Consider the following 13481-nt stretch of genomic DNA (forward strand, 5'->3'; position numbering starts at 1 on the left):
GTCACATCGTTTTTAGGACTTTCTGTCTTCAGCCTGTCTGTCTGTCTGTCTGTCTCTCTCTCAGTGAGAAAGGAGATAAGAGTGGGACTGGAGACTTGGACTGGGAACTTGATCTTGCCCCTGAGCCACTCCTTGAAAGATGGTGGCCATGGCCCACTGGACAGTATCCAAAGTATCTTGATTCAGGTGTTAAGATCCATATATTATGTGAGAGGCATTCAGAGGTTCCCTGTAGTGGCTATATTCTGAGTAATCAGTCACTTCTACAGTAAGGCCAGGCCTGACATTATGAGCACAGGAAGACTGTATTGAGCCCAAGAGCCAGCACTGGCCAGGGGACTCTGGGCTGCCAAGGGGCTGGGGCTAGCTCCAGTCCTAGGGAAACTGTTTTGTCATGCAGGGAAACTGAGGCAGAAACCTTGGCCCATGAAGCAGAGGAAAAGGGAAAGGCAGGGGTCTGGTGGGCTTAAGGGTTCCCAGGACTCACCTCAGGTAGTCAGAGGAAGGCTAAAGTCCCTGGGCTTTTTGGAGAACAGAGTGAAGGATGTATGGTATGGGGAATGGCAGGGATACAGAAAGGGAAGTGAGTTAGTGGGGTATAAACCATCACTTAGCCTAAAGCCTTTTCTGTTCCTTCCCATCTTCACAGGCCAAAGCAGGTATCATAGAATTGGGTCCCTTGCTCCTATGATTCCAGGGCTGGCAGAGTCCTTAAAGATATTTTAGCCAACGCCCTGAGTTACGCTAGAATCCTTCTAGGCTCAATTCATATACTCAAAGAACTAGCAATGCCCTCAGAGACCACAGGACCTGGTATACAAGGCTCTTCTGCTTTCTTCTCAGGAGAAGCAGGCCTGGAAGGATTCTCCCCACAGCCTTTCTCTGCCGGGCTCAAGTCCCAGCTCCCAGTAAGAAGCCCATACCTGAGACAGCTCCACTTTCTTCTTCTCCAGAGCCAGCTTAAAGTCAGGAGGCGGCACAACGCTGAGAAGCCCAGAAAGTCCCCCAGATTCCTCTGTGATCAGGCCAACTTCATTAAAATGAACTTTGTTCCCTGAGGATTCGATCATGGAGGTGTTATTGTTTGCTTGATCACAGTTCCTATGGCTACCGGCTGACAGTGAGAAGGGAACAGGTATACATCAGCATCTTCCTGTAAAATAGGGATCTGACCTCATTTATAGGCAAACAGGCAGCAGGCAACCTTGCAAATGGCACAGCACGAATAGAATCAAGAGAGTTCTGAATGATTTAAGTAGAAAAGAACATTAAATGAAATAGTACATGTGAAAGTATGTGTTCCATCCCTGGTTCAGCTTACATCCTGAAGCTGTTAACCATTCACAGCAGTATCAACCTTCATATCCAGAGGGGAGATCATCCAACTGAAAGGTTACAACTGGCAGCCCTCAGGCCAAATAAAACCCATAAACCTAGTTTGTATGATTTCATAGTGCTTAAAACTCGTTTTGGGAGATTGGGATTGACATATATACACTAATATGTATAAAATAGATAACTAATAAGAACCTGCTGTATAAAAAAATTAAAATTCAAAAATTCAAAGAAGAAAAAAACTTGTTTTGAGTCAACTTTTAAAAAATCAGTATCTTTTCGGGACTTCCCTGGTTGTCCAGTGGTAAAGAATCCTCCTTCCAATGCAGGGAATGGGGGTTCGACCCCTGGTCAGGGAACTAAGATCCCACATGCCACGGGGCAGCTAAGCCCGCGGGCCACAACTGCTGAGCTCATGCGCCTCAATGAGAGAGCCCGTGTGCCGCAAACTACAGAACCCACACGCTCTGGAGCCCACGTGCCACAACTAGAGAGAGAAAACCCACATGCCACAACTAGAGAGAAGCCCGAGTGCTACAACTAGAGAGAAGCCCATGTGCCACAAAGAAAGATCCCACATGCCTCAATGAAGACCCCGCATGCCGCAACTAAGACTGGATGCAGCCAAAAAAAAAAAAAGAAAGAAAGAAAATAAATAAATTTTTAAAAAATCAGTATCTTTTCAGTGAAAAAAAAGTCCAATTTGCAGTGTCAATGCCCTCCTGTCAAAGGCTATCAAGAACAAACCTACAATTGAACAAAGTTGGGTTTACTGACTCATTGCAATGAGGGAGACCACACAATATGGGAAACTGTGAGGCATCTCAGTAAGAGATGTTGTAAATGACTTATTACAGGATTTGAGCTTGTGTTAGGTTTCTGGGAAGGATTCAAGGAAAGGGGCTTTGTTCTGATTTGGATGCTGTGAGGAAGTGGGGAATAGTTCTATGATTGGTATCTTAAAACTTTTTATCTAAATGGTGGGAAGAAAGGAGCAAGATTAAAGCTATCATTGATAAAGAAAGTGAAGTAATTTATATTAGGCAGAATAGGGATACTTGGCATTTCTGTTGTTTGGATAATGTTCTTGTTTTTGACTGTGTTCAGACATAACGACAGGGTGGTCTTGTTTTTATCTTGATCCATCACAGTGACAGAGTGGCCTTGTCTCTGTGATACTGGTGTTCTGTAAAATTGTTTATGTTTATCAAGAGAAAACAACAGTCTAGCTGTGAGTGTCATACTAGCTCCTATCAACACCAAGACCTAGATGATAGTGCCAGGCCAGCTCCAGGCTGTCAGAGGATGCTTTCTCTTTCTCTGTCTCCCTCTTAGCCAAAGGCAGATGGAGTCAAGCCTCAGAACTTTAGCCTACTAGCCAGCTCTTCACCATTGCCAAGATTTTGTCCATCAGGAGACTGTCAAGAGAACATCTATAGTGAGCCTATGGTTAGTCTTTCCTTCTCCTTTTGTTGCAGAATGAGTTCTCAAATCCTCTGACATGATGATGGTTGCACAGTAGCATTTAAAACTCTGACCAGAATACATCAGCCAACTGCACCACAGGACATTACAGAAACTAAATAGTTATTAATCCTTGTAACAGATCTTGAAGACAGGGGCCTAGAGTATCAAATCCAGGCAATGAAAACATGTCCCAAAGTCCAGCTTGCCTTTTTTAGAGATTCAAGTGACTTTTTTTTTTTTTTTAGCATAGTCACAGGCTGCTCAACTTGACCTGTATTTATATAGGGGCAGCAAGCAGTGTTTGCCAAAGCATAAATTTCCCCTTGGTTAATGAATTTAAATTTAAACTAGTTGTTGGGCTTCTGAGTAGAAGTTGGCATTTATGATGTCTGCTGAGGTTAGAGGCAAGATTTGGATCACCTTTTCCAGTACTATTACCCCTCTCTGGGAAGTATAGCTCATACAGCATACATGATAATGAAGTAGGTTATCCCTCCTGGGAGTTTTCCTGAATAGCCTGTTCTTGAACAGCCTGCCTCATTTTGGAGATTTCTGGAGAAGTGGTAGTTTAAAATATTTGAAAGGCTCTTAACAATTACTCTGAATACACAGGATAAGTTAGAGTGCAGCAGGCAGGTAAAAGCCTGATGTCTGCTTAGGAAGTCAGACCCTACTGAGGCATAGGTTGTATTGGGAGTACCCAATTTTTGGACTCTTAAGGTGGACAGATTCCTTGAGTGGAGTTACATAGTGCCTGCAAATAGGTTGGAGTGTCTCAGAAGAGAATAGACTGACTATTATAGCAAAGATAGCCCCAACCTTATATCCCATTCCTGATGACCTAAGTTTTATGGGTAGGGTTATAACGACCTCAGCAGAAGCATTTCGTTCAAGTACAAGTTTGTAAGACAGAACTTTGGAATTAATTATGTGAGAAAAACTTAAGACCAGAAAGGACTTGTAGAAGGATATCTACCTTCTGAAGTGTTTGAAGTTATTACATTTTTTCGTCAGCAGGATTAGATGGAGAGGCAACGGTTCCACGAATGAGTTAAATTCAGAGCAATACCTAAGGTCTGAGAAATACACACCAGCATTTTTTTTTTTTTAAAGCAGTGAAAGGAGACCACAGGGGGTCAAAAGTAACAGGATGAAGATAGGGAAGACCATATTAAGATAACTTTTAATCAGTTAAAGAGGATGTTAAAGACAATAATAGGCAATATTACTAGGAGAACAAAGGGTATGGAAGAGGGCACTGAAGAAGCAAAAAGTCTTGTTCTGCAGAAGCTATTCACATGTGCGGTTAGCACCTTTTTCCTTCATCTTGGACAGAAGCTGTCCACAGTCAGCAGCTTCCAGAAAATGTCTAACAATCCTCAGTTTGAGGTCCCCCAATAGACTGGATGCCCAGTACTCTGGAGAAAGTGATGTACCTCTTTTCACTTAGGAAATATGAACTGAAAGATCAACAACTTGGAGTTTTATTGTTATGTCAGTTATCTGTTAAAGGTTCTTTTTGTAGAGGCTCAAGGGCAGTTTTTTTCTGATTCTTTTCCAGAAGACCAAATCTCCAGGTTTCAGATCATGCAGAGCTGCTTAGGTGGGTGTTTTGGAAATGCAGCTTATATCTATTGGTGCTAAATCTGGAGGTATTATATGAATCCCTGAAGAAGTTAGTCACGTAAGTATAATGGGGTCAGTCTAGGATTGGAAGTGATTCCCAAATGCATGGAGCAGTTAACTCAGAAGGAGATAACCTGTGGGTCCTGGAGGGACCCACAATTGATCTTATTTTATCAAGGGCAATGGCAAAACTTTGGGTTTCTGAGAGTTTTGATAATTATGAGTTTTTTCATTCCTTTAGTTCTCTTTCTTTTTGCTGAAGATAGTGGATGATATGGACAGTGTATTTTCCAAGTAAAAGGTATAAAGAATTTTTTAAAAATAATGGTACCAGTGAAATATGTCTCTTTGTTACTAGAGAGATAAATTGAGACCCCTTTCCCCAACGGTGGGAATTTAAAAATCAAGCAATTTTTTCTCTGCTAATATGTCCATAGCTCTCCAGCAAGAAAAAGTCTCAATCCACCCTGAGAATAAACAATAACTAGAACATACTTATAGTTCATTTGGAGGTGTTCACAGAGCCTCAAGGCTTTGGTTCTTGTCCATGTCCTACCTTTGCAGTCTTACCAGGAATATGTCACTGGCTGGTAAGATGTGCATTGGAAAATCCTCAGCAATACCCTTAAAGTTACCCCCCACCAATGTTGGTTCAATGTTGTCAATTTATCTCTGCTATTCAGGCAATATCAAGAAGCATTCTTGCTAAACTCCATTTTTACTATGGCTACTTCCTTAGATAACAGAAAAACATCTATAAGTTTTTAATTTGCTGTCCATTTTCTAGGGACTACTATAGATGTCAGGGAATCTCTCTTTCTTTCTTTCTTTTTGGATTAAAAAAAATTTTTTGAAATAATATTAGATTCACAAGAAGTTGCAAAAATAGTATGAAAAGGGTACCATGTACCCAGTTTCTCCCAGTGGTAACATCTTACATAACTGTAGTACAGTATCAAAACCAGGAAATCGACATTGGTACAATCCACAGACCTTATTCAGATTTCATCAGTTTCATATACATTCATTGCATTTGTGTGTATATATACAGTTATATGCACATATGGAATTTTATCACATGTAGATTTGTGTAACCACTACCACAATCAAGATACAGAACTGTTCCATCACCACAGAGATACCTCGTGTTATCCCTTTATAGTCACACACCCCCTCTCCCCACCCCACCTTACCCCAGCCTTGTCTTAAACTTTGGCCACCACCAATCCATTCTCCATGTCAATAACTGTGTAATTTCTAGAATGTTGTATAAACAGAATCATACAGTATGGAACATTTTGAGATTGACTTTTTTTCACTCAGTATAACTCCCTTGAGGTCCAACTAATTTGTTGCATGTATCGATAGTTTGTTCCTTTTTATTGCTGAGTAGTATAGTAACCAATGGCTGAGAAGCCTAACAGGAGGCTGTGAGGCAACCCCAAAATTAACAGTGGAAGAAAGCTGTTACCACTCCTGGAACTAGAGGAACAAAGGGCAGTGTTACCAGATCCCAGGGCCAGGGTCACCTGTAGAAGCCAGAATTGTGGCCAACCTTTCTTGTGGGAGCTGGACCCACGTGACAGCTATTGCCATCATGGGAGATGATACTTAATGTGGAGATGGGAGTTGGGGTGGAGGAGGGTGCTGGTAGAGAAATGCCCTGGCTTCTCCCTTCCCCCTGCTTTTCATTCTCCTTCCATGGACTTGCATTTGCTGAACCAACTGGAAGCCAGCTGACATGACTGCCTGAGACAGGTAGCCTGCAGCAGTCACCTTGCCACAAAACTGAGCACATCAGGTTTTGACAGTTCCCTAACAAAGAAAAACAGCCATGGGCTTCTCCTTCTTCACGTTAGGAGGGTGGCTGGGTTTACAGAGTTGCAGTGATGGACAGTGATATGTAAAAGGAAACAATAATATTTCACAGGCAGATAGGCCACCAGCTGAGAAGTACTGAACATTTTCTGTCAACAGAAGAGTCTTTAGAATGGGTAACCATTTTAGTTAGTAGAGACCTTAGAACTAAATCAAGGGAAAATTTCCCATACTCTGCTATTGTTGCTATAGTTCTTAGATGAGGCATCTACGTCTTGGTTACTGGGTCTAATAAAAAACTGAAATAAGCAGTAGGCCTCTGATTATCCCCATGTAACTGACCAGTACCCCAAATGCTTGATCACACTTTTCATGAACAAAAAGGGAAGGGGCTTGTGAATCTAAAATTCTGGAAACAGATCTTTTTGTAGACAGTTATCATACCAGTCTTTGTGCTTAAATATGTATGCTTTATTTTTTAACTTGAAAAGTATACAATTCTTGACATACATTCATATTAATATACTTTACTTATGTGTAAATAACTTAGAAAGATAACCTCTCTTTTCAATTTATTATTATTTTTTTAAATTGTGAGTTTAGTAGACAAAAGAGCTCTCACAATAGTTTTGAATTAATTAAATTTGGTAAATTCCAGATAAACCTAATGATTCCTATTGTTCTTTTTATAGAAAAAAGGAGCAGATCTTTGTGCTATTTGATGGCTATTTTAGGAAACCCAAACATAGCTTAGGCACACACAAAAATATCCTAATAGTTTTATTAGCCTAAATTTGGGGCTTGAATTTAGGAAAGGCAAAATCAAGAATAGTTGTAGAGGAAACAACATATAAGTAATAAATAAATATCTAAAGAAAAGATATATTTATAGGCAATGTTGTAAAAACACACAGCAATGAACAACAATGGTTATTAGGAATTTAACTTTTAAAAAAAAAACAACTCTTTTCAAAAATGATTTAAGGACTTCCCTGGTGGTGCAGTGGTTAAGAATCCGCCTGCTAATGCAGGGGATACAGGTTCAAGCCCTGGTCCCGGAAGATCCCACGTGCTGCGGAGCAACTAAGCCCATGCGCCACAACTACTGAGCCTGCGCTCTAGAGCCCGTGAGCCACAACTACTGAGACCACGTGCCGCAGCTACTGAAGCCCGTGTGCCTAGAGCCTGTGCTCCGCAACAAGAGGAGCCACTGCAATGAGAAGCCCACACACCGCTATGAAGAGTAGCCCCCGCTCACCACAACTAGAGAAAGCCTGCGCACAGCAACGAAGACCCAACACAGCCAAAATTAATTAATTAATTTTTAAAAAATGATTTAAGAGTATGTCAAAAAGCACCAAGAGTTAATAGGATATTTTTAGTGACAAAAAGGAAAGAGTAGGGCTTCCCTGGTGGCGCAGTGGTTGAGAATCCGCCTGCCAATGCAGGAGACACGGGTTTGAGCCCTGGTCTGGGAAGATCCCACATGCCGCAGAGCGGCTGGGCCCGTGAGCCACAATTGCTGAGCCTGCGCGTCTGGAGCCTGTGCTCCGCAACGAGAGAGGCCGTGATAGCGAGAGGCCCGCGCACCGCGATGAAGAGTGGCCCCCCGCTTGCCACAACTGGAGAAAGCCCTCGCACAGAAACGAAGACCCAACACAGCCATAAATAAAAAAAAAAAAAAAAAAAAAAAAAAAAAAAAAAAAAAAAAAAAAAAAAAAAAAAAAGGAAAGAGTAGACTTTCCCTGCTCGCTGCAACTAGAGAAAGCCCATGCACAGCAACGAAGACCCAAAGAAGAAAGAAAGGAAGGAAGGAAGGAAGGAAGGAAGGAAGGAAGGTAGGAAGGAAGGAAGGAAGGAAGGAAGGAAGGAACTTCTACTAGTCTGGACATTAAAAAAAAAAAAAAGCCCCAATTCTCATTTTCCTCCTTTTATATATTATTCATGTAACAATTTTCAGTAAATGATTTATTAATATACCTTTACATATATGTGTATTTAGGCATTCACAGATATATAAATACACAAATAGGTAATAAATTGAAAGCCTTAAAACATAATTAGGGACTTCGCTGGTGGTGCAGTGCTTAAGAATCTGCCTGCTAATGCAGGGGACATGGGTTCAAGCCCTGGTCTGGGAAGATTCCACATGCCGCAGAGCAACTAAGCCCATGCGCCACAACTACTGAGCCTGCGCTCTAAAGCTCGCATGCCACAACTACTGAGCCCGCGTGCCACAACTACTGAAGCCTGCACGCCTAGAGTCCGTGCTCTGCAACAAGGGAAGCCACCGCAATGAGAAGCCCGCGCACCGCAACGAAGAGTAGCCCCCGCTCGCTGCAACCAGCGAAAGCCTGCGCACAGCAATGAAGACCCAATGCAGCCAAAAATAAAAAAGTAAAAAATAAATAAAATTTAAAAAAAAAAGATAAATAAGTTCTGGGGATGTAATGTACAGCATGGTGAGTATTTTTAAAAACTTCAAAAGATAAATCATATATGAAAACTAAGATAATTTACTTAACTTATAAAATCAATATAAAAAGTAAAAAGGTTTAAATCATAAGAAAACTAACCCTGATCTTGTACAAACCAAAATATTGTGCTGGCATTATTTTTACATGGCAAATTAAAATGCAAATACACTGGATCACGCCAAAAACTCTTCTTTTATCTTGGAACTAAGGCCTTATCTATAATTACAAAGCCTATTACATAAATATACTTTTCAGAGCCCACAAAGGAAACATATATAGTTTAGCAATTCTTTCAGACATTTTTGATTACAGGTGACCCTTGAACAACGTGGGGGTTAAGGAACTTAAGAAACAACACCCCCCAGTCCCCCACCCCCCAAGGCACAATTGACCCCCTCCTCAAACTTAGCTACTAATAGCCTTACTGATAATATAACATTTAACACATATTTTTTGTTATATGTATTATATAATGTATTCTTACAATAAAGTAAGCTAGAGAAAATGTTATTAAGAAAGTCATAACTTCAATAAAGATGTTTAAAAAAAAAAAAGTCATAAGGAAGAGAAAATACACTTAAAGTACTGATTGTATTTATCGATACTGATACCATATGTTTACATGGTCTGTTTACAAGATGAATCATCTGTCAGTACCTACATCAATACTGCCTTATGTTACATTGTAGATAGTAAACGTATTAGTAACACTAGACATCAAAAATGAAAAGACAGGGAATTCCCTGGTGGTCCAGTGGTTAGGGCTCCGTGCTTCCACTGCCAGGGGCATGGGTTCGATCCCTGGTCAGGAAACTAAGATCCTGCATGCCGCACAACGCAGCCAAAAAAAAAACAAAACAAAAGATAGTGTGAAAAAGAAATTTATATTTATTTACAGATAAAACGATTCATGCATTGATAATGAAGCAGCAATATGACTGCCTTCTGGTAACCTAGTATAATCGATAGTGCCATGTATAGTCTGTAAATGTTTGTGTGTGTGAGTTTTGATAAATTTTTGCTTTTTCTTTATATATATATATATTTTTGGCTACGTTGGGTCTTCGTTGCTGCGCGCAGGCTTTCTCTAGTTGTGGCGAGCGGGAGCTACTCTTTGTTGCGGTGCGCGGGCTTCTCATTGCAGTGGCTTCTCTTGTTGCGGAGCACAGGCTCTTCTCTTGTTGTGTGCAGGCTTCAGTAGTTGCAGCACGCAGGCTCAGTAGTTGCGGCACGTGGGCTTCAGTAGTTGCAGCGTGCAGGTTCTAGGGCGCACGGGCTTCAGTACTTGTGGCTCGTGGGCTCTAGAGCGCAGGCTCAGTAGTTGTGGCACAGGTGCTTAGTTGCTCTGCGGCATGTGGGATCTTCCCAGACCAAGGATCGAACCCGTGTCCCCTGCATTGGTAGGCGGATTCTTAACCACTGCGCCACCAGGGAAGTCCCAAATTTTCCCTTTTTATAATAGATTTGGTATATTTTATGATAGTAAATAATAAAATACACTAGTATCTGTTTATAATTTATGCATTCATGATATACCTTTCTCTTAATTTTTTTTGATATTTTTAGGCTACACGTTTTCTCAAATTGTTACAAATCCCCCCACAATTTTTTCCAGTATATTTACTGAAAACAATTCACGTATGCTTGCGGACCTGTGGAGTTCAAACCCATATTTTTCGAGGGCCAACTGTATTTAACTGGATTGCGCACATTCAATGAAATATTTTTTTGATAAGTTAATCTTTAAACTTTTCCAAGATAGGAAAATGGACAGCAAAAAAAGTGAGAGGGAGCTACTACAGACAAATATGAAACTATCACTCTAAAAAGCTAATCCATGTTCCCTTCTGCAAGTAAAGATGAAAGTTTAAATGCAAAAACCCTCCAGATTTTGACATATACATACACACACAGAAAGAGTGACATTCCACCTAATTTTAAAACTATCTTAGGCGCTTGACAATTTCATAGAGCTATACAATTTAAAAATCAGTATTTATTAATCTCCAAAGTACGGAAATGAAATATCACCTATGTCAAACAAAATAATCTCTCTTTTTGACAACCAACACAGTCTCCTCATGAGGGTTTCTTATCTTTTTGTTCTAAGGTAACTCTCAAATAAAGAATCTTGTTCTTGTCCCAAGTTCCCCAACATGGCCACTGCAATTCTAAATTGTCCCTAGTGAAATTGGGTCAGTTAGAAAGATAAGGGTATGAGTTAGTGTAATTGTGAGAAAACATGAAGGAATCAGGTATTTGGCCCAGTTTTAGTTGAGACAAGAGTTCATAAGGCCAGTGCTGTGCAACCTTGTATCTCTAGAACTTGGCCAAAGACCAGTCATCACTGATCAGAAGCCAGAGAAAACGACCTGATTCTGGGCAGAAGAAATGAAAAAAAGGAGTTCTCAGGGACGCAGACAAAACTGAGAAAGAAGTCCTTATAAAGGTTTGGAATGGCAATCTGAGGCAAAGTTTATTCAAAGCACACTGGTTTGAGGATACCTTCTGAATTCCATAGTCTCCAGGGCTTGCTGTAGGACAGACTTATTGGGCCTTGGTTGATGGAGTGATTTGTCTGGTTAATTCTGATAACAAAGGACACTCCAGCATGCTAACTAGTTACATGACCCCTGAGCGGCTGGCATCCCCAACTTCTTAGAGGGATAAGTGGTGTTCAGCCACCAGAGACTGAGCAATAAATAACAGGTTCGTGTTGCCCTCAGACATCCAGGGCTACATACCCATCCTTTCCCTATAGACTTTTCCTCTTATAGACAAACAACATTCAAAACACTAGACGGGGGGAACCATGGGAGCAGATAGATGTAGAAAGCCAGAAAACAAATTCCCCAAGGAAAAATAAAAATATAATTGGATAACAAAAAAAATGGAAGAGGACCTTACTCCAAGGAAAATAAACAAAATAATCCCAACACTCAAGGGTCTCAATGAAACATCAGAGCTCAATTCAGCAAGAACTTACCTCCCAGCCATGGGTAGGATGGCACCTCAAATAGTTAGAGACACAAGGGGTCTCAGATGTGCACATTATTACTAAAGTCAAGGGTTCCAGTCCAAGGTAGTGAGGGCTTCAGCTGAATCTCTGTGGATCCTCTATTTCTGATAATGCCCTCCAGCCAAAGACTACCAGGAACACACCTGTAGTAGAATGAGGGAGACGGCACACCATGGGGAACCTATTCTGGGCATCTCAGCAAGTGCATATTAAAAATGACTTATTAAAAAAAAAAAAGGACTTATTAAGGATTGGGGCTTGTGTTAGATGATTTTCTAGGAGGGTTTGAGAAAGGGGAGATTTGCTCTAGGTTGGATGCTGTCAGGAAGTGGGGATAATCTTTCTGGTTATCTTAATAATTGTTATCTAGAAGTTAGGAGGAATGGATCGGGGCTAACGCTGTAGTTGGTAAAGAAGCAGCAGTCACTCAAACCGTGGAGAGGGTTGTGTTTGGTCATTTTTGTGGTCTGGACAATGTTCTCGTTTTCGTGTTCAGGCATGATTATGGAATGGTCTTTCTCTCAATCCATCAGTGACTGGTTTTGTCTGATGTTGGTGCTCTGTAAAATTGTTTATGCTCAACGAGGCGACACCACAGCCTAGCTAATAGTACCAGGCCCACTACCAGCAACACTGAGGCTTCTGAAGGAAGAGTGCAAACTAGCTCCCAGTTGTCATGAGCTGCTTTTCTCTTTTTCACCAGCTACATTTGAAAAATCAGAATTGGCAATCCTTTTGGTAAAACATGGGCTCTTCAGGTCACCACAGGCCTCATGACTCCCCAGTACCTTGTAACTGGTCTGCCCCACTCATTTACACTCCTACCTTGTCTCCTGGCATTTAAATTTGCACCCCTCACTAGCAGAAAAGGAACCAAGCAAGCCCAGAGAGAAGTGACTTGCCTGATCACCCAGTGAACTGATGGCAAGGTGGAAACTACAACTTTGTGTTGAGTTTTCCCTCCAGCAGATCCACCTGCTAGACATTCAGGTCGATTGTTAAATCTCTGAGGTATCAGCCTCTCAACTGAATGTGAACGGGATCGGGTAAAAACACTTCTCACCACACTTTATCAACAACGTGTTCCCAGCTTACTTCTCCTTTCTTTAGGGATTGGGTGTCTCACGACATCGGCTGGGATTCTAAGGCCTTTGCTCAGCTGCTCCAGCCACCCCTGACCTTCTTTCTGCTTCTCAAATATGCCAAGTGTGTTCCGGCCTGAGGATCTTTGTATTTGCCCTTGGCTCTGCCAGTAACTCTCCGCCCTCACACCTCCACGGGGCCGCTTCTTCTGAGCTTCAGCTCAGTATCACCTCCTCAGGGAAGCCTTCCATGACGACCTTACCTGCTCACACCCTGCATACCCTAGCACTACCGCCATCTCCTCTGCGAGGCCACATCCCTCTGGCCTCCTTTAAGAGCGTCCCTTGGTGCTTCGTTCGCAGCTCCCCTCAGTCTGTCAAATGCGCGGGGATGGGAGGCGGGAAACTGTGCCCAATCCCCTGCTTCTCTGGGCCACAGTTTTCCCTTTACGCCCACGAAGCGCTCTGAGAGCAGAGACACGCGGCAGGGACACCGCTTTCCACAACAGTCTGGTGGCCAAGCGCCTCCTACATCGGGCCTCCAGGACTGCCTATCAGACCGCACTTCCCGCGGCGCCCTGCCCCGCGGCACCCGGCGCTCGACCCCTCCACCGGCCCAAGGCCACTACGCATGCTCCGCACTTCCGCGAGGTCGGG

At 42.1% G+C, this 13481-nt stretch overlaps 1 long non-coding RNA gene across 1 annotated transcript; it reads right to left on the bottom strand.

Moving 5' to 3' along the window:
- Positions 1–1176: 1176 nt before the first annotated feature.
- LOC309644616 lies at positions 1177–13452 on the bottom strand. Its single transcript, XR_014254520.1, has 3 exons — positions 13088–13452; positions 7987–11885; positions 1177–7650 (listed from the first exon to the last, which is right to left on the bottom strand). It is a non-coding gene; the product is annotated as an uncharacterized lncRNA (long non-coding RNA).
- Positions 13453–13481: the final 29 nt, after the last annotated feature.

The sequence above is a fragment of the Balaenoptera physalus genome, assembly GCF_965194825.1.
Source record: "Balaenoptera physalus genome assembly, chromosome: 16".
Taxonomy (NCBI): Eukaryota; Metazoa; Chordata; class Mammalia; order Artiodactyla; family Balaenopteridae; genus Balaenoptera; species Balaenoptera physalus.